The 18,320-nt window shown below is 39.1% G+C and overlaps 1 protein-coding gene and 1 pseudogene across 11 annotated transcripts in view; one reads left to right on the top strand and one right to left on the bottom strand.

The window, feature by feature from the left end:
- The window catches only part of MAGI2 (membrane associated guanylate kinase, WW and PDZ domain containing 2), a 1,470,566-nt gene that overhangs the window by 351,884 nt on the left and 1,100,362 nt on the right, over positions 1-18,320 (bottom strand). The window lies entirely within an intron of this gene.
- On the top strand, positions 7,148-9,093 carry LOC129484107 (large ribosomal subunit protein uL13-like; annotated as a pseudogene).

The following is an 18,320-nucleotide window of genomic DNA, read 5'->3' as shown; positions in this document are numbered from 1 at the left end:
CTAAATCAACTGATTCATAATTTCAGAATGAGATCCACAGGCATTGGCATTTTTTAGATGAAAGAAAGCTTCCTCTAGTGTGCAGCTAGGGCTGTGATCCCCTGAGTTAGAAGCTGAGAATGTGTGAAGAGGTGTTGCACAAGGAGTATCTTGCCTGATAAGATTTATGCAGAAGCCTCTTTTCCTGTATGTGGCCTCGGGGAGGATTAGGAAATGCAACTTTGCTCCTGAAGCGGACTTCTGCCCTCAGAAGTTTCAGACAAGCACTGAGGGACGGAAATATTTGCAGCTGATTAGAGGCCATGCTGCCAAAGGCGGTCCCTGGTCCGGGTCCTGTTTGCCTGCCATTTTCTTCATTGTGGAGAGGGAAGGGAGGAATTAGGAGGAAAGTCTTAAATACTGAGCCCATCAGTATGCACAGGACAGGTTTGCTGAAGGTTATCAAAGCCATCCCCCGACCCTCACCATCAGTGCTCCCTGTATATCTATATCTCAGCCTGTTCACAACCCACCTTGCTTCTCCTGGGGTTTTTGGAGACAGGCTCTTTTAGTGCATAGTTGTGAATGACACCTTTGCACCTGCAGGTTACTATCCCACTATCTTGACTTCAGTTAACATTTAGAAATAATTAATGTGGAAGAGAGAAGGGAGCAGCTTTTAAGTGGAGACCGTATCACAGATAAGGTATCCAAGGTGTCTGTGCTAATTATCTAAGACATGAGGTACATAGTGCTCAAATATTTACTGAATAAATACATGAATGGAGCAAGGCCAGCAGGAAAGAGGATATATCTCACTGTTTTCTAGCTCACTCTCCTGAAAAGTACACATTGTGGGCAGGGCATGGTGACCCATTTCTGTAACCCCAGCACTTTGGGAGGCTTAGGTGGGCAGATTGCCTGAGCATAGGAGTCTGAGACTAGCCTGGGCAACACGGCAAAATCCCATCTCTACTAAAAGTATAAAAATTAGCCAGGTATGGTGGCACAAGTGTCTGTAGTCTCAACTTGGGTTACAATAGAAAAGTGTGAATAAGGAAATGCACTATATTAGGGATGAAATGTGGGAGCATTAGAGAAACAGCAACTCAGCATTGAGAGGGGGAGTGAGAGGACTGGCTTGGGGCTTGGCATTGTGGCTCAGGATGACCACAATGCAAACTGGCTTCTTTTGGGCTTCCTGAATGAACCTAGTGTGGATTTCATCGTTGCTTGGAATCCCTAGGCTTTCTCTAACCCCAGTTCCAATTCCCCATCTCTGCACTGTTACCAACTCCCATCTGAACCCCTAGACTACAGCTGAACTAGCAGGCAAACACAGACATTGCACCCTCCCTGACTATATTTTATTCATTTTAATATGAGCCTTGGGAAGACTTCATAATCTTTTCTCTACTGTCATGTTTGAATAAATGGAATAAAAACAACTTCATGCTTTGGAAACTATGGGAGGAAAATAACCCTAGAAGGATCTTCTGGAGCCAACCCTCTTCAAAGAAGACAGGATAGTATAATTATGAGCTTAGTCTCCGTCGTCATGTTGCTCACATCCAAGCCCCCGCACATCCTAGGTATGTAACTGTGAGCACATCATTTACCCTTTTTTTTGTGCTTCAGAATTTTTCACCTGTAAAGTCAGATAAAAATAATATTCACCTTATAGAGTTGTTGTGCATATTAAATGTATTAAAATGGGTAAACTACTTAAGAACAGTGCCTGGATGTAAGTACTCAGTGAATGCTAACTATCATCATTCATGAAATATTTATTTCCCAAAGTCTCTTGACTAGACACTATGGTTGGCAGGGGAGGGACAAAGATGAATCAGGCACATAGTCTAGCAGGGGAGAGAAAACAGGGACAAAAAAGAATTATGATGCAAAACAAGGTTACATAATACAATGTATGCCTTACAGGGCTTTGAAATGCTCCATTTTGGAAGTATTAAATTAAAGCCTAATGTTTTAAATATGTTATTATAAAATATGAGCTTTGAATAAATGGAAAAGTGGAATCTATTTTACTTGGAGCATTTTTTAAAAACAGAATAATTGAATCCTGCCTCTTGAAAGATTTCTTCCCAATTCTAACACTTAAATGATAATTTTCCGTCTATAAATGTCCATTCATTATTCCATACTGTACCTGGGGGAATGTCAGTTTGCTTTGTGAATGTGAATGGGAAGATTGAGTCATTCACATGTTAATTTCTCCTGCTCTTGCTGGACATGAGGGTGTCTATGTTGGGGATATAGTATCCAGCTGGGAGGTGGAATCATGGCCAACTGAGAAGAATATCCACATATTGGCACTGAAACTCTTACAGCTGAGTCTGTCCTCTACTCCACACTAGGTTGAGCTTCTCAAAATGCATATTTTCACATAAATGAGATCTCTTCCCTCCCTCGGTGGTAATGCTAAGTTATTTAAGACATTAACCTGTAATGTGTATTTTATATATAAAAGAAAATCCATCACTAAGCCATTACTCTTCACTAATTCCATGGAAAACTTCGAATTAACTCCTAGCAGACACGGCTGTGTGCACTGTCAATCATGTCATGAAGCACCCAGGACCTACAAGGTACATAGATTCAATTTCAAAAAATTCAGAACCACTAGGCATGCGTTAAAAAATGTTGTTTTCTATCGATCCCTTTTCACTCCCATAAAGCTCTCTCTAAAATGTTATTGCTAAGTGCAGGAGGAGATCATTGTTATCAAAGGTATTTCTAACCTTTTGCTTCTAGATTGAGTGAAAGTAGTGAATTATAAGTTCATAGAATAGGATTTAGCTAAAGGAAAACTAAAAGACTACACTATTTCAAGATCTTTCTGTATTAGAGGCAAGACTAATAAGTCCTCTTCTACTGGTGTCTGATAATCTAAGTAGTTTAAGTCCTTTACGTCTCATATGTAATTCCATTGATTCCTCAGTATTCTGGGCACTAAGGACACAAAGGTGAATATGACAAAATCCTTTCCCCCAGGAGGCTCATACTCCAGTGGGGGAGACACACAAGTTGGGTGACCAACCATTTCAGTTTGCCTGGGACTAAGGAGTTTCCTGGGATGTGGGGCTTTCAGTTTTCAAACAGGGATAGTCCTGCATAAGTTAAGATGAGTTACTCATTCTAGAAGTGGCCAGGAAAATATAACACAAGGCAAAAATTGCTGAAAATTGTAAGCATGACGTAAGTACTCAGAGGGAGAAAAGACAACTTAGTCTGATGGCTCAGGGAAAGCTTCACAAAGGAAGAGACATGTAAACAGATTGTAGAAGGATGAAAGTATTTTGCTGGATGGAGAAGGGGGCATTTTAGGAAGATAGTAGTAGATATAGAGGTGCTCAGTAATATTCAATTCTGCCTACCTAGAGTACAAGGCTAGTGCACACAGACATGCATGTGGTTGTGTATGGGTGGCAACGTGGGAGCAAGAGGCATAGAGGAGCAGATGGAAGCTACAAGACTGGAAGGACAGTTCTGAGTCATGGTATGGAGTTTTGTTTAGTCTGAAGATCTCCCTACTTCCATTGTGACCTTAGTCTAATGGAACTGCAGCTTTTAAAGTCTCCATCTTGGATGATGTACATTATTCCTGAACTTGGGAGCATTATAAGATGAGTTCCACCGCACATCAACCAAGTAGGAAAGCTGTGGTTCTCCCTAGAATTCCCAAGCATTTCTGCACCATTTCCTGGCTACCCTCAGTGTCCTAGCTATTGTTTTCACCTGGGGTATGAGGTTGACTTAGAGATGTTCCGAGTATGAAAAAGTCATCCAGGGAAGTAGCCATTTCTGTGTACAAGGAAGGGTGAGAATAGTCTGACTTGTAACATACGCTATGTTGAACTGGATTGCTATTTCTTAATAAATTACTTATGAGTTGCTAAAATGTGCAGTCACAATATAACTTAATTGAACTCCAAAAATATGCATTCATACATAATGATAAGCATACACAGCCATGGATACAGGAATCCTTTGGAGCTTGACTCTAAGGAGAGTCAGAGAATTACCAAGGACACTCACAATACTGGGCAATGGCAAAGGCAACGTCACTGATGTCTGGGATTATCCAGGAAGGAGGGAATCAGGAGAAGAATGCTAGTGAGGGGAAATTGACAAGACTGGGGACAAGGCTGTGGCAGATTGTGAAAGTCACCAGGCCATGAAAATAACTCCAATTCCATATAATACCCAAATTCCAGGTTTCCAAGACCAATATTCAGAGATGAGAAAAACACTGAAAAAGTATTATTCTTGACTACTGAGTCTTTATGACCACGTAGACCAGGAGGAAATCAAATACATAGCAATGCCTTTTATATGCTAGAATGTGATGCAAGAGGGATTAGAAAATACAAAAAATTAAAAAAAAAATACTTTTGACGAGTTTTAGGGAGAAAAGGATATATTGCTGGATACCTAGAATCTGCATAGAATCTTTCAATACCTTGCCACTAAATGTGACTGCAAGGTCTAGGAGTGAGCAGGAGGCTACAATTCTGTTAGGTAAGGACTCTGGGAAGATAGAAGAGGTATGGAGAAAAAGTAGGAATAGAAGATAAAGGTTCAGCAGCCCCAAGAACAGAGAAAGGTGGCAATAAGTTGCTTCAGTGTTGCTTTTAATAGATTGGTTTATTGGGGATAGGTATTGTGACAGAGTTTTATATAATTAACATACTCTGTCTAAAATTATGCCATTACTAGAAGATCAAAGCTTTGCACAAATGAGATGATAGTTTCATGTAACTGTAATGGGGGATGTATTTTCAAATAACTTGTTTGTTCTTTTCCATAATACAGATTTATATCCCCACAGTGGGCTGAGTTTATGTTTTTCATTCTGAAGCTCTTAATAAAGAACAGGAAAGGTGTGATGTTGGATTTTTCTGAAGAAAATTCCATTTGTGCACTTTTAAAGTTAATTCCGATTCAGATTTAAATTCTGTTTAATAGATGCCACGGTTTGTTGAAAGAAACAGTTGCATGAAGAATGAATGTCAGCCTTGTAAAAAAACAAAGGAGAGACTAAAGGGAAGATAGTGGACGGCTGAGTGGGATGGGAGCTGATAGTCACCTAGCAAATACTATATGCTGACCCTCAGTGAAATAGGTTGCATGCTTTTAATTCACTTGCTCTTCTGAGAGGGTAAACCATTTTCTGCAGATCTTACATTAAGCAGCAGATGCACAAACAAAGCCTAGCTCCATGTAGTGCCAACATCCAAGAACATTGAGTTATGTGATTCTGCTTCAAATATACACTTAACTTTTATGGGGAAATTACTTATGTATGTACAGACATGGGCTATGTCTGGTAATCTGCAATACATTTCAGCCAGGTGATTCTCAATTTCTTTTTATCAGTTTTCATTATGAAATTGGAAACTTTAAAAACATTGTGAATTACCTGCTTACTTTCTGAAGACAAAAGTGTGAAAATACAGATTTTGATATATTAAATATATTTTTTAAAGAACTCAGTGATCACATGCATAGAAACAGTGACTGAACATGTTTTACCAGAAAATGTGTGTATGTATGCGTTTTACATATTGGAGAAAGTGAGAAATGAAATGGTAATGAGCGCATGAATGAGGAGTCAGGAGACCTGGCTTTGTGTAACATTGCTTTCAAACCAGAAGGATCTGTTTTAAGGGTTGTCTTTCAGCTTCCCTTAGGGCAAGTTCTAACATCAATTTCTTGAACTCTTTGCCCTTACCGACTCTGGAAGTTGAGTGTGGGTCATGTCTCTGGAAATTATGATAATAATAAGGTGATTATGTGCTAATATTCATGAATAAGATTACAGTTCTATGTGAGGGAGAATGGAGGTAGTCAACAATAACAAAACTATGTATGTCTAGTCTCAAACTTATAAAAGAATGCTGTATGCTGTAGGCCAGGTTCAGTTCTTCTGAGGGCCAGTGATCTAAGAAGAAATGGAGGGAGTTGTTAAAGGATACAGACTTACAGCTAGATAGGAGGGCTAAGTTCTGGTGTTCTACACCACTGTAGCATGACTATAATTTACAATAATATGTAGTCTCAAACAGCTGGACGGAGGATATTGAATGTTCCCAACACAAATAAACTATAAATGAGATGATGGATATGCTAATTACCCTCATCTGATCACTACACTTTATAAGTATCAAAACATCACTATATACTCCGTGAATATGTATACTTATGATTTGTCAATTGAAAGATTTTTATAAAAGGACATGGAAACATGTCACTTAGCAAGGAATTTTTTATGTAACAGGGTGGAACCCTGAGTGCTGGTGGGAACTCTTCCCAAATACCCACATAAAAGTCACCTGTAAGGGGTGCACTTCTCACCCCACCTGTGCTCCTTGGACACCAACAAAGGCAAGAAGGTGCCACTTGACTCTTGGAATCCTCAATCTCACTGGGATTCACCAAAGTGAAAGCCACTTCCAGTGAGTCTGAGTGGTCTTTCTCTTCCATCTTTCAGACCAAACCAGCATTTTGGGTTTAAGCTACAATTGAAGATTTTGTCTACCACTCACTATCTTTGAGAAATTCCCCTAATGTTTCTGAACTGCAACTGCCTAAACTAAATATTCTACTCATTTCATAGGACTGTTTTGAGGAGCAAACAAGATAAAATATACGAAAATGTTTAAAGATGAAGCACTGTATAAATTTGATTTTGACATTCTTGGAATATTCAGGGCCTGGGAGTCAAGTGCAACTTAAATATGGACAGTGCGAAGTCTCTTAATTCTTGTCCTGGGCTGCAACAATATTTTTATCACCTACTAGCTTGATGGCCTGGCTTCTTTAAGTTTCATTTTCTCTGTTTGTAAAATAGCAGTAATAGCATCTCCCATTAAGCATTGTGGTGGTGATTAAATGAGTTTTACAAAATGCCTAATACATACCAAGTGCTTAATAATGGTAGCTATTAATATTTTTTTTCTCTGGGTTGATTAATAGTTACAAAATAAGACCCCCTTGGAGATAAAATTTACATATGAGGTCAGTGCCCCAAAATAAATTACTAAGCAACACTAGTGAAAAAGAAAGACAACCATTCCTGTCATTTTATCTGAAAATATTATTCACATTATTTTGATGCCCAGTTAAAACTGGAGAAAGTGAAGTAAGAATGATAGAATGGAGGGGCCCTGTCAACCTCCACAGGCGAGTGTTGTGCTTAGTGGAAAGTTGAATTAAGATCTTTACATTACAACAAACTCAACAAGTAGTGCTTAATAAGCTTTCAGAGATTTGTTACCTTATGATAAGTTTGAGACTAAATTTATGCAAAACTAATTTTTTTTTTTTTTTTTTTGAGACAGAATCTCGCTCTGCCTCCCAGGCTGGAGTGCAGTCGCGTGATCTCTGCTCACTGCAAACTCTGCCTCCGGGGTTCACGCCATTCTCCTGCCTCAGCCTCCCGAGTAGCTGGGACTACAGGCGCCCGCCACCACGCCCAGCTAATTTCTTGTATTTTTAGTTGAGATGGGGTTTCAATGTGTTAGCCAGGATGGTCTCAATCTTCTGACCTCGTGATCCGCCCGCCTTGGCCTCCCAAAGTGCTGAGATTACAGGCGTGAGCCACCGCGCCTGGCAGAAAAACTGACTTTATTAGCATAGCAAAGAGCCTTTTTTTTTTCTTTTGCCTTTAGTAGATCCAGTTAACCTTCTCAAACACAGAATAGAATTTCTTTTCTTTACACTTGTAGTTTGGCTTAACTGTATTAAACTTAAATGTGAAATTTGATGATAAAAGTTTTTATGATTCACCCATTTTTATTATACAATTAACTCAGTCCATGTAATATAATCTTATCTAATTAAATATGAAATTATGTGATAAACACTAGTAATAAATAATGTTTAATGATTATCATTTTTTATTGTTAAAAAAAGAAAAACAGTTTTCCTTTCAAATGTGTTCAGCTTTGACAGTAGTTAAAAATATATCTTGGAGCTGGGCTTGATCCTGGGAAGTCGAGGCTGCAGTGAGCAGTGATTGCACCACTGCACTCCAGCCTGGGCGACAGAGCGAGACTTTGTCTCAAAAAAAAAAAAAAATATATATATATATATATATATATATGTATGGACAGAGAGAACTATCTATATCTATCTATCTATCTATCTATCTATTTTTTCCCCCAGGTGGCTGCTGAAGACAGCAGATAGACAGAACCTGGTGCTCAGTGGCCAAGGCCATCTTGTGGGCCACCCTGTGGCCATCTTGGCCAAGTGGGTTCTGCTGAGAAGGAAAGTGTTGGTCGACCACCACGAGGGCATCAACATTTCTGGCAATTTCTGGAGAAACAAATTAAAGTATCTGGCCTTCCTCTGCAAGCAGATGAGCACCAACCCTTCCCAAGGCCCCCCCCCCCCGCTCCCCCAGCCCCACCATTCCTGGGCCCCCAGCTGCATCTTTTGGTGGCCCTGCAGAATCAAGCGGGGCCAGGCTGCCCTGGACCACCTTATGGTATTTTATGGGATCTCACTGCTCTATGACAAAGTGGTTCCTGCTGCCCTTTAGGTTGTACGACTGAAGCCTACAAGAAAGTTTGCCTCCTTGGGGTGCCTGGCTCACGAGGTTGGCTGGAAATACCAGGTAGTGACAGCCACCCTGGGGGAGAAGAGGAAGGAGAAGGCCAAAATCCACTACAGGAAGAAAAAGCAGCTCATGCGGCTGCAGAAATAGGCCACAAAGAACGTGGAGAAGACAAATGACAAATACACAGAGGTCCTAAGACCCAGGGACTCCCTGTTTGAGACCAGTAAAGACTGTTTATTCCTCATGCTTGGCCTGGCCTACCCTTCTGCCATTGCGACCTTGGGATATGGGGGACCCTACCCTTCCTGCATCACCGCCCTGGGATGTGGGGGATCCAGGGGCGGCAATCCAGGTGCCACAGGCAGCCTGGGACTTAAGCTGGGGGCAAGGGAAGGGCCTTAGTCACTGCCTTTCTGTAAGGTTATTTTAAACAGCTCTAAGATTTGTACAGGCATAATTTGTCTATGACCTACTTGTTCAGGACAGAGTTTTAGAAAACTAATAGAGCAACCAGTTACTTTGGTTTTAATATTGGCAAAAGGGACCTGGAACATTAATTGGAAGGAACCCTGCCTCGTGAAAGGGGCATCTCTTTTTAACTCCCACTTTGTCATATACTATTATCTGTGGCCGTTATAAGATGAAAAAGTGCTTAGGGACAGCATGATCTTAGTGTTATACAAAGGATATTATAGAGAAGCTTAGACTGGGAAGATGTGTGACCAAGAGGTGGCAGGGGTCGCCCTTGCTCCTTCCCTGTATTTTGTGATCAGAATCAAATAAATTACTTTGAAAGAAAAAAATAGTTCTTGTCCACCTTTCTTTGTTCATGAACTTATCCTTTATCTTTAGAAATGCCCTTTTAATGTCAATCTTAATATCAGCCCTCATGTCTTTGGATATCAAGTACATTTATATTTTTTTCTATAGCTCGGTAAAAAGAATCCATGATAATAATTCGCCCTTCTGAGAGGCCTTCTTTCCATAACTCTCACATGATGGGATTGTTAAAATCATTAAAATAAAAGAATGGTAATATATGTCCAATATATGGTAATTACCATATATGGTAATATATGTCCAACCAAACAAAAAGTAGAAATGGAAAGAAAATGCTTTAAAAATTTTAAGTATTCTTTGATCAGCAACTGTAATGAGAAAATACAGAGGCTTACAGAAAAAAGGCCAAATTTATTTTTGTTAACATAAAGTGGCAGTGAGTTAAAAGAAATCTTAGCAATCACCTAATCCAAACCATTCATTTAACAAAGAAAAGCTAGAGAAGTTAAATGTAATTTTGCACTAACCTGTAAATTCAAAATTGTGGGTGGAAAAAGCGTAAGCTATTACTAACATTATGATTTATGAAACACAGAAGGAATTTTGAAAAACAATCCCCGCATATTGATAAAGAGATGAATTATAGTTCTCATGTGGGGATGAGGTAGTAATACATTTTACCCAGTTAGGGTAAACCATCTTCTGTTTTATTATTCAATTATAGGATGCCCAAAGAATAATATCAGTCTGCTTTGGTTTGACTTCCTCAGTTTGACTAAGCACCTTCATACCTTTGACATTGTTGGCATCTCTTTGGGCTGAATGTGATCCCAGTTATGTATCTATTAAAGATCTAGAAGACGCAAATGCCAGCCAACTACTTTAATTCCAGAAAGAATGATTTTCCAACACCAAAGGAAAAATAGTGGCAGTGTTGTTTTAATATGCCAGTCACCAACAGGATAGGATCTTGAGGAAACGTTAGGGTAATTTTGACTCAGCCATTTTCACTTTATGTGCTAACTTTAGAACTTAATCTCAGTCTAAGATATGATTCCAAAGTATATAATGATACAGATTGTCAGCATGAGACAATCTGCAGTTCACGCACAAGAAGCAGAACATGTTTAATCTCGAGAGAGGAAAACTAATAAGCTATATGAGCTAACTGTTCCACAAATAATAGAATAATCATCATCTACCTGTCACAGAACACTGCCTTGGTGAGTGGCAAACAGGATTGTCCAATGAAAGATGCTAGCAGTGTTTTCTGGGTTGCCTAGCAATGAGCTACCTGGGACAGGGGTCTCCTCTTCCAGCAGGAGGGACAGCACTTCTCACGCAGCTCACATCCAGCTCCAAAGGTTGTCTGCAACTCTCTTAATCAACAATTCCCCAAGTTCAGACTGTCTTCCCTGCCTTCACGAGGCCATTCTCAAGTTCTCATGGTCCTATAAAAATGGTGGAGTAGAAGGAAGGAGCATGGTCCTTCTTTGGCAGCAGAGAACATGGTGTCTCCAGCTGTGAGCATTCCTGCCCTCTCTTCCTGGGACGTCAAGGGGTCAGGGTCTGTGAACTGCACACTGTTACCTTCTGCCAGGAAGTTTCCCTGCTTCTGTACTACCCTGTGTGCTATTGTGCTGTTTGTCTATGCTTCGCCTCTCCAGAAGTGCCTAAACAAGGGCCTGATTTGTTAGATTCATAAAAAGTGCTTGGGCCAGGTGTGGTGGCTCACTCCTGTAATCCTAGGACTTTGGGAAGCCGAGGCTGGTGGATCACGAGGTCAGGAGTTCAAGACCAGCCCGGCCAAGATGGTGAAACCCCATTTCTACTAAAAATACAAAAATTAGCCGGGTGTGGTGGCAGGTGCCTGTAATCCCAGCTACTTGGGAGGCTGAGGCAGAGAACTGCTTGAACCCAGGAGGTGGAGGTTGCAGTGAGCCAAGATCGTGCCACTGCACTCCAGTCTGGGTGACAGAGTGAGACTCTGTCTCAAAAAAAAAAAAAAAAAAAAAAAAGCTTGAAGACAAACACAACCCTCCTCTCCCCAACAAAATGTGTTTATGTTGCAGTTATCTTTATTTACAAATATATTCTCAAAGAAATGTTGGTGTGAGAGGAATAGTTCCTTTGCTTTTTATTATTGGCTTTAGGACAAAGAAAATAATGTTTTAGAGTTATAAAAATTGTTTGTAAAAAATAACATTTATATACATAACTGACGTCTAGGTGAATAATTCATTGTTATTTGTAAAAGTCCATCTGCAATTAAACCAATTTAAACTTCTGGGTGCCTAAAACATTCTCTATGTGGAACCAGAAGATTTGTTAAGTAAGGTTGTTGATAAGATGTAAGAGTCGCTAATAAAAGTGTATTTAATTGCAGAGTCAAGTTTTCATCCCTTCAGTTGGAAAGACATTTAAGGGTGGGGGAGTATGACTAGGATAGAGAGCAAATGTTGATTCTGTTAGAATGAGCCAGCAATGGTGAAGTGTCTCACAGCAGGAAAAATGACCTCTAACTGCAGGAACAGGGAGATGAAGCGCCTCCAGATCTTGCCTGGATGGTAGTGGTGAGAAGAGAGACTGGACAGGAGACTTCTTTTTATGTGAAAAGATTGTGGTATAAAAACATTTGAGGGGGCTAGGTTCGGTGGCTCATGTCTGTAATCCCAGCGCTTTGGGAGGCTGGGGTGGGTGGATCACTTGAGGTCAGGAGTTTGAGACCAGCCTGGCCAACATGGTGAAACCCCACCTCTACTAAAAATACAAAAATTAGCCAAGTGTGGTAGCGCACACCTGTAATCCCAGCTACTCGGGAGGCTGAGGCATGAGAATCGCTTGAACCTGGGAGGCGGAGGTTGCAGTAAGCCAAGATTGCACCACTGCACTCCAGCCTGGGAGACAGAGCAAGACTCTGTCTCAATAAAAAAGTAATAAGTAAGTTTGAGGGACTCTGTCATGAAAAGTAAAATGGTAGTTGAAAAGAAGTATTAGGAAAGTAAATCAAGAGCCAGCTGAAGTTTTTATGAGTGAGTAGTACAGAGGGTGGGGGAGGTAAGTGGGAATTATCAACTATGAACTATCAGAAAAGTTAACGTAGTATGAAGAGCATGTGTGTAGAGCTAGGAGACCCCCTAACTTACTGCTGGGAATCTTAGGGACTCATGTCTCATGAGGCCTGATGACTGGTTTTATCCAGGTTAGGAGAAATGATGCCCCAAATTATGAAATCAGCCTGAGTCAGCTAGAAGGACGTAAAATGTTAAACCAGTCATAAGTTAAGGTCAAATAAGTTAATTAATTAAAAAAACTAGCTCTAGTTCAGTTAGAGGTAGGACACTTAATATTTGTTTTGATATCTTTGTTCCTTTTGTTCAACTATAAAGTGGAGTTTACTGATTTATGCTTGTTGAATAGAGGAAAATATGTTGTAAAGTATAAAAATTGAACAAACATTAACATAAAAATATAGCTACTCTACTGAGAGGCTGTTTTTTTGTTCTAAATGGCATCAGCATCACTTTGACCTTATCAGTCATATTCCCTTAGAAAACTCAGTTAACTCCTTAGAGATTTGATCTTCTCCTTTGTACATGTTGTGACTGTCATCTGGGATGATGGATGTAAAAGCACATTAAAATAAAAGTTAAAATAAAAGTAGAAGTTAAAATAATGTCTTACACATTAGTATTTCTACTATTATCATAACAAATTCCCAGCTATATGAGATGATACACATTCTAGATAATTATGACAATATAACCTCCTTATGAATGACTGAAGGCTTAACCCCTTTGGAAGCCACTTTCTGCAGCTATGGAATTGTTAACAATTCTGAAGAGGCCGGGCGCGGTGGCTCACGCCTGTAATCCCAGCAGTTTGGGAGGCCGAGGTGGGCGGATCACGAGGTCAGGAGATCGAGACCATCCTGGCTAACACGGTGAAACCCCATCTCTACTAAAAATACAAACAATTAGCCGGGCGTGGTGGTGGGTGCCTGTAGTCCCAGCTACTCGGGAGGCTGAGTCAGGAGAACGGCGCGAACCCGGGAGGCGGAGCTTGCGGTGAGCTGAGATCGCGCCACTGCACTCCAGCCTGGGCGACAAACCGAGACTCCGTCTCAAAAATAATAATAATAATAATTCTGAAGAAACATTGTTTTTATTCATTGTGGCATACTCTGGCCATGGGATTATATGTTTCTTTCCAAATCAAAGTTTCTCTTAGAATTGTTCACTTTTTGAAGTCTACTGTAATCATGAAAGTATTGAAAAAGCAAGTAATGCCAAAAGGAGAAGCTTTCTACATATTATTGATATATACAAGATTAAAACTTACTAACATTTATTGAACACTTACTGAATATACCCTATGTTAAGTGCTAAATACCAACTCTGGAATAAGACTGCTTAGGTTCAAATTCCGGCTCTATTATATAGTACTTATAAAAATATCTATAGCTCAGTTTCCTTACCTATAAAATAGGGATAATAATACAGATTTTCTAGAGTTTGTGGGAAGATTAAATCAGCTAGTACATGTAAATCACTTAGAATAACACTTGGCATGTACTAAGTGCACAATAAGCGTTCCTCCCCTCCCCTCCCCTTCCTAATTTCTTTCTCATCTTTTCCTCCTCCTCCTTCTTCTCTATAATCTGCCTACCCAAGATCTCACAGCTGGGGGGCTACAGGGCTAGCACACTGTGCAACTCTGCAGCCCATACTTTTGGCCACTAAGTGATACTAATTGATGTGTCCAAATGCTGTTTATAAGATTTAGAGCTTTCCTTAGTGAGATTTTAAAAGGGTATTCTTTTATGTTTATTTCTAATTGGAAATGTTTCATATGTTTACTGACTTTTTATAAGCTTTAAAGTTAGGAACTTTTTTCCTAGAAAATTTAGAAAGCTACTCAAAGGCATGAAGCATTATTAAGATAAGATACTGAGTTCAAGTTCTCTCTAACCACTTCCCAACTTGCTACATCATGATGGATACTCGCCACTAACCATGAAAGGAATGCAATTTTCCATTTACATTAAATGTTACATTGAAGATATTATGCAGTATTTTTCATACTTTCTGGAATTGCATACAAATAATGTTTTATAGTAGCAGATGTGTGACATCACATGAAAAACTTGTAAAACCTTTACATGAAAATCACATCTGCCAGTCTCCACTAACATTTTAACTACAGTTATATGGTTTGCTTCTCTGTGTCTGCCAGAGGAGGCAGCTTTGCATGAAAGCTGTCCCAGCAAATAGTGTCTTCTGGACCAGCAGCTAGTTAAGCAAATTGTGTGACTGCCATTAAAACCAAAATGTACCCAGCAGACATAATGTCACTAAAGAGGAGAGAGAACCACATTTGTACAAAAGTCACAGCTGTTCAACTCTCCATTTTGCACATTGTTATTAAAAAATTTTCCTATCTTTATGAACAATGACAGTTACATTCCTAGTTAGCAATTTTAGGACTTCTTAATATGTAGTGCTAAGTGCTGCACCATCACGGATTTGGTGTCTGTCAGGAAAAATTGGGCTAAGTTCTTTCTGCTGCTACATAGAGTCAGAACTTGGTCTCTTTGCACAGATAGCAGATAAAATTTAAAAAGATGTTGAGTAGGGCCCATTGTTCTCTAAAATAGCTGTGTGTTGCCTCTGCTAATCCAAATGAGGGCCAACATTTCTATGTTAAGGTCCAAACAATAAGGATTCCCTTTCTTTCACATCTTGCTCTTGGTGGCCATGTTGTCCAGGGCTACTCTGAAGTGGTGGGTAACAGAGCTGGTGGCTCAGAATGCCTGGGTCAGCAGCCTGTCTCATGAGGCTCTGCATGCAGCATGACCTCGCATTGTTGGGCATCCTGCTGTAGAACAGTACTACACTACAGGGAGGCCAGGGAGGAGAGGTTCTGGAGGAATCCCTCATTCTTCTCCAGGGATGGGTCCCAAAGGCTTGTTCAGAACATTATGGGTTATAAATGCTAAATTTATAGCAGGCATTTTGGGTAAGAGCTTGGAGTCTGGGCTCTGCAGTCAAACTGCCTGGGTCCAAATTTCAGCCCCTCATCTCAATAATGTGTGGTTCTGGGTAAGTTACTTAACTTCTTTAGCCAGGGTTTCTCCATCTGTAAACTTAAGACAATTTAGCTCATTATCACTATAGAGAGAATTAAGAATGTGGTAGAAACTGTTAAGCACTGAGCCCAGTTAATGGGACATACTAAGCACTCAATAAAGGTTAACAATTTCCATGACGTGATGATTTTTCTGGTTCTTGACTATATTAAACCTACAATCTTAGAAATGAATTTGCAGGGGACAGAACAGTGGCATAGTAGGGTAAAGTCAGTTATAGTGGTCAAAGCCTGCTCAATCCATGTTTCTCATTTTCTAGCTGTGTAAATTCTCTTCTGCTATTGATTGCTGCAATTCCTATTTGCTTGTCTGTGGCTGAGAGGAAAATGTGTGTTTATGCAACTGTGCTAGAGACATTACATTGATTTCAATCTGATGACACAGAGCCCAACCTGCAACTTCTGTTCCCAGTTGTTGGTCTATCTGAAGAGAGGTGCTAACTGCTAAATTGGACCTCTTGTGTCCATGCACGTAAGCTTTTTTTGCTACTGGGTTGGAAGGTGGAATCTTTTTCATATCTTGTAAAGAGTACCTCCAATTGTTTGAATGGATGTATAATTAAACATAAAAATGATAGCTGTACAGAGAATCCATTGCTCATTATCATCAATAGCATTAGTAAATCAACATTTTCTTGACTATATATTAACAAAAAAGATATTGCTTTGTTATATTAACTAAATATTAATATTACCAATTAAAAATATAATTCCTTAAGATATTAATGCTATCACTATAATTATGAATGGCATCTTAACCTAGACAGCTTTTATTTTATATTTATAATACATATACTGAAAATGTTGAGATAGCAACTTAGACTAGACATTTACTAATCTTTTATGGTAAGAAATTAGTTGACTTTCTTCTTCCAACAAAAACACTCTACATACTGAAAGTGATGAATAACCTCTATGTTTACATATGTATTCTTATAGTTTCCATAAACAAGGCTACTATTCAGAACCAATATATACCTTGTGAAAATAATAGTGCAATAGAGATGAGATACAGAATTAAAACAAACCATGTAAATGAGTGTATTCCAATTAAAATATTTGACAAGTTTTTTTGGGATGATGGAAGATATCTCCCATTTCAAGTAATATATACATCATATACAATAACAGCTATTTTAATTATGTTTATGAAGTTTTTCAAGAGGATGTTTCCAATAAATATTGGGATAATATTCTACTTAACATTGTCTTTAAGTCTGAATTATCTGTTTATTTGTCTCAGTTTTCTGTGTGGCCTGCTACACCCACTCACCTAATTACTGACACTGGTCAACTCTGTAAAATCATGTAATGGGGACAAGACCATGACAAATAATAGAACTGAATGTAACGGGAAGGAAATTAAACTATTTTGACCCACTGTGACCAGTATATACAACCTCCCAATCATTTAAAATCTAAAACTATTAAACATGTCAGCCTGATCTAATTATAGAACACATGACTGACTAAATTCTATATAATTCTCTGACTATGGCTGTGTTACATGGAAAATGAAGTGGAGAAATGTACACAGAAGTATAATGTAGGCAAAACAGACACAAAAAACATTTGAAGTATAAAGATAAGAAAAATTTTTGTTTAGGGTTACAGCCAGTGTCCAATTTCATAATTAATTCTAAAGGATCTACCAGCAGCAGATCTTCACTTGCAGAACACACATCTCAATGATCAAGAAGGGAAGAAGCATAGCTTTCTGACATAGCGGTGTCTTGCCTCTCTGTTAGATGATTAGGACAGAGAAGAAAGGTTTTAGTTAAATCCTTTCCTGCACTGGAAGTTAGCTTGAAAGGAGTTGAAGATATGAAAAAACAATCTGAAGAATTAAAATAGGGCAGGGGCCAGCAAACTATGACCTGCAGGCAAAATTTGACCAGCTGCCTGTTTTTGTAAATAAAGTTTTATTGGAATGTAGCTGATGTTGCTGATGGTTGCTTTCAGGCTGCAACAGCAGAGCTAAGGAGTTATAACGGAGGCCATATTGTCTTCTACCCCAAATATTTGCTATCTGGGTTTTTATGGATTTTGCCAACATATGGACTAAGGAATGGTTCTTTTTCAATGATTCTGTGAGGAAATATACTAAAGATAAGATCTGATATGCCTCACACTCAGTTCTCTTTCCTTACGTGGAATTTCCTTGAATATCTGATGTAGTAGGCTTAGACACAGTACAGTTTGATTCAGTGAATTAAGACAAGCTAGCATGTATTTGAAACATTTAGTGTTATATTTATTTAGGGACTGTAACTATGTTATTTAAAATATATAGGTACTTTAATTCATCAGCAATCTAGTGGGACACAGAGGCCTTATAACTATTTATAAATGATGTCCCTTTATTTTTGCAGTTAGAGATACCTCTATGTATTTATCTTACTTTTTTGTATCTGTTCAGTGTCCATGTGACACCATACATTAGATACTAGGCTAGAAGATTGCATGTGGAAAATGAGCTGAATTCACCTTGACTGTGAATCTGGAAATGACTGTGGAGCCAAAATTGGGGCTTTTCCAAACGAAAATGATAGGTGAAAGTAGTTAAGACAAGTGCTCCTGAGGGAGATACTCAAGGGCAGAGAGCACACAGATTTTACTTATCTGTACATTTCCAGTGCCAAGAAGGGCATGACACCTAATAAAAGCTTAGTAACCGTTTTTGAATATTGTTACAAAAACAATTTAGCACTAAAGCCAACCTGTAACTCTTGACCATCTGTAATTATTAAACAGAATGTGGTTGGAAAAAACAAAGTAGGATCTTGATGAACAAGATCTTTTGTTTTTCAACCTCTGGATTTCTTGGGTA

This window comes from Symphalangus syndactylus, chromosome 6, assembly GCF_028878055.3.
Source record: "Symphalangus syndactylus isolate Jambi chromosome 6, NHGRI_mSymSyn1-v2.1_pri, whole genome shotgun sequence".
NCBI lineage: Eukaryota > Metazoa > Chordata > Mammalia > Primates > Hylobatidae > Symphalangus > Symphalangus syndactylus.
This window is presented reverse-complemented; position numbering and strand designations above follow the sequence as displayed.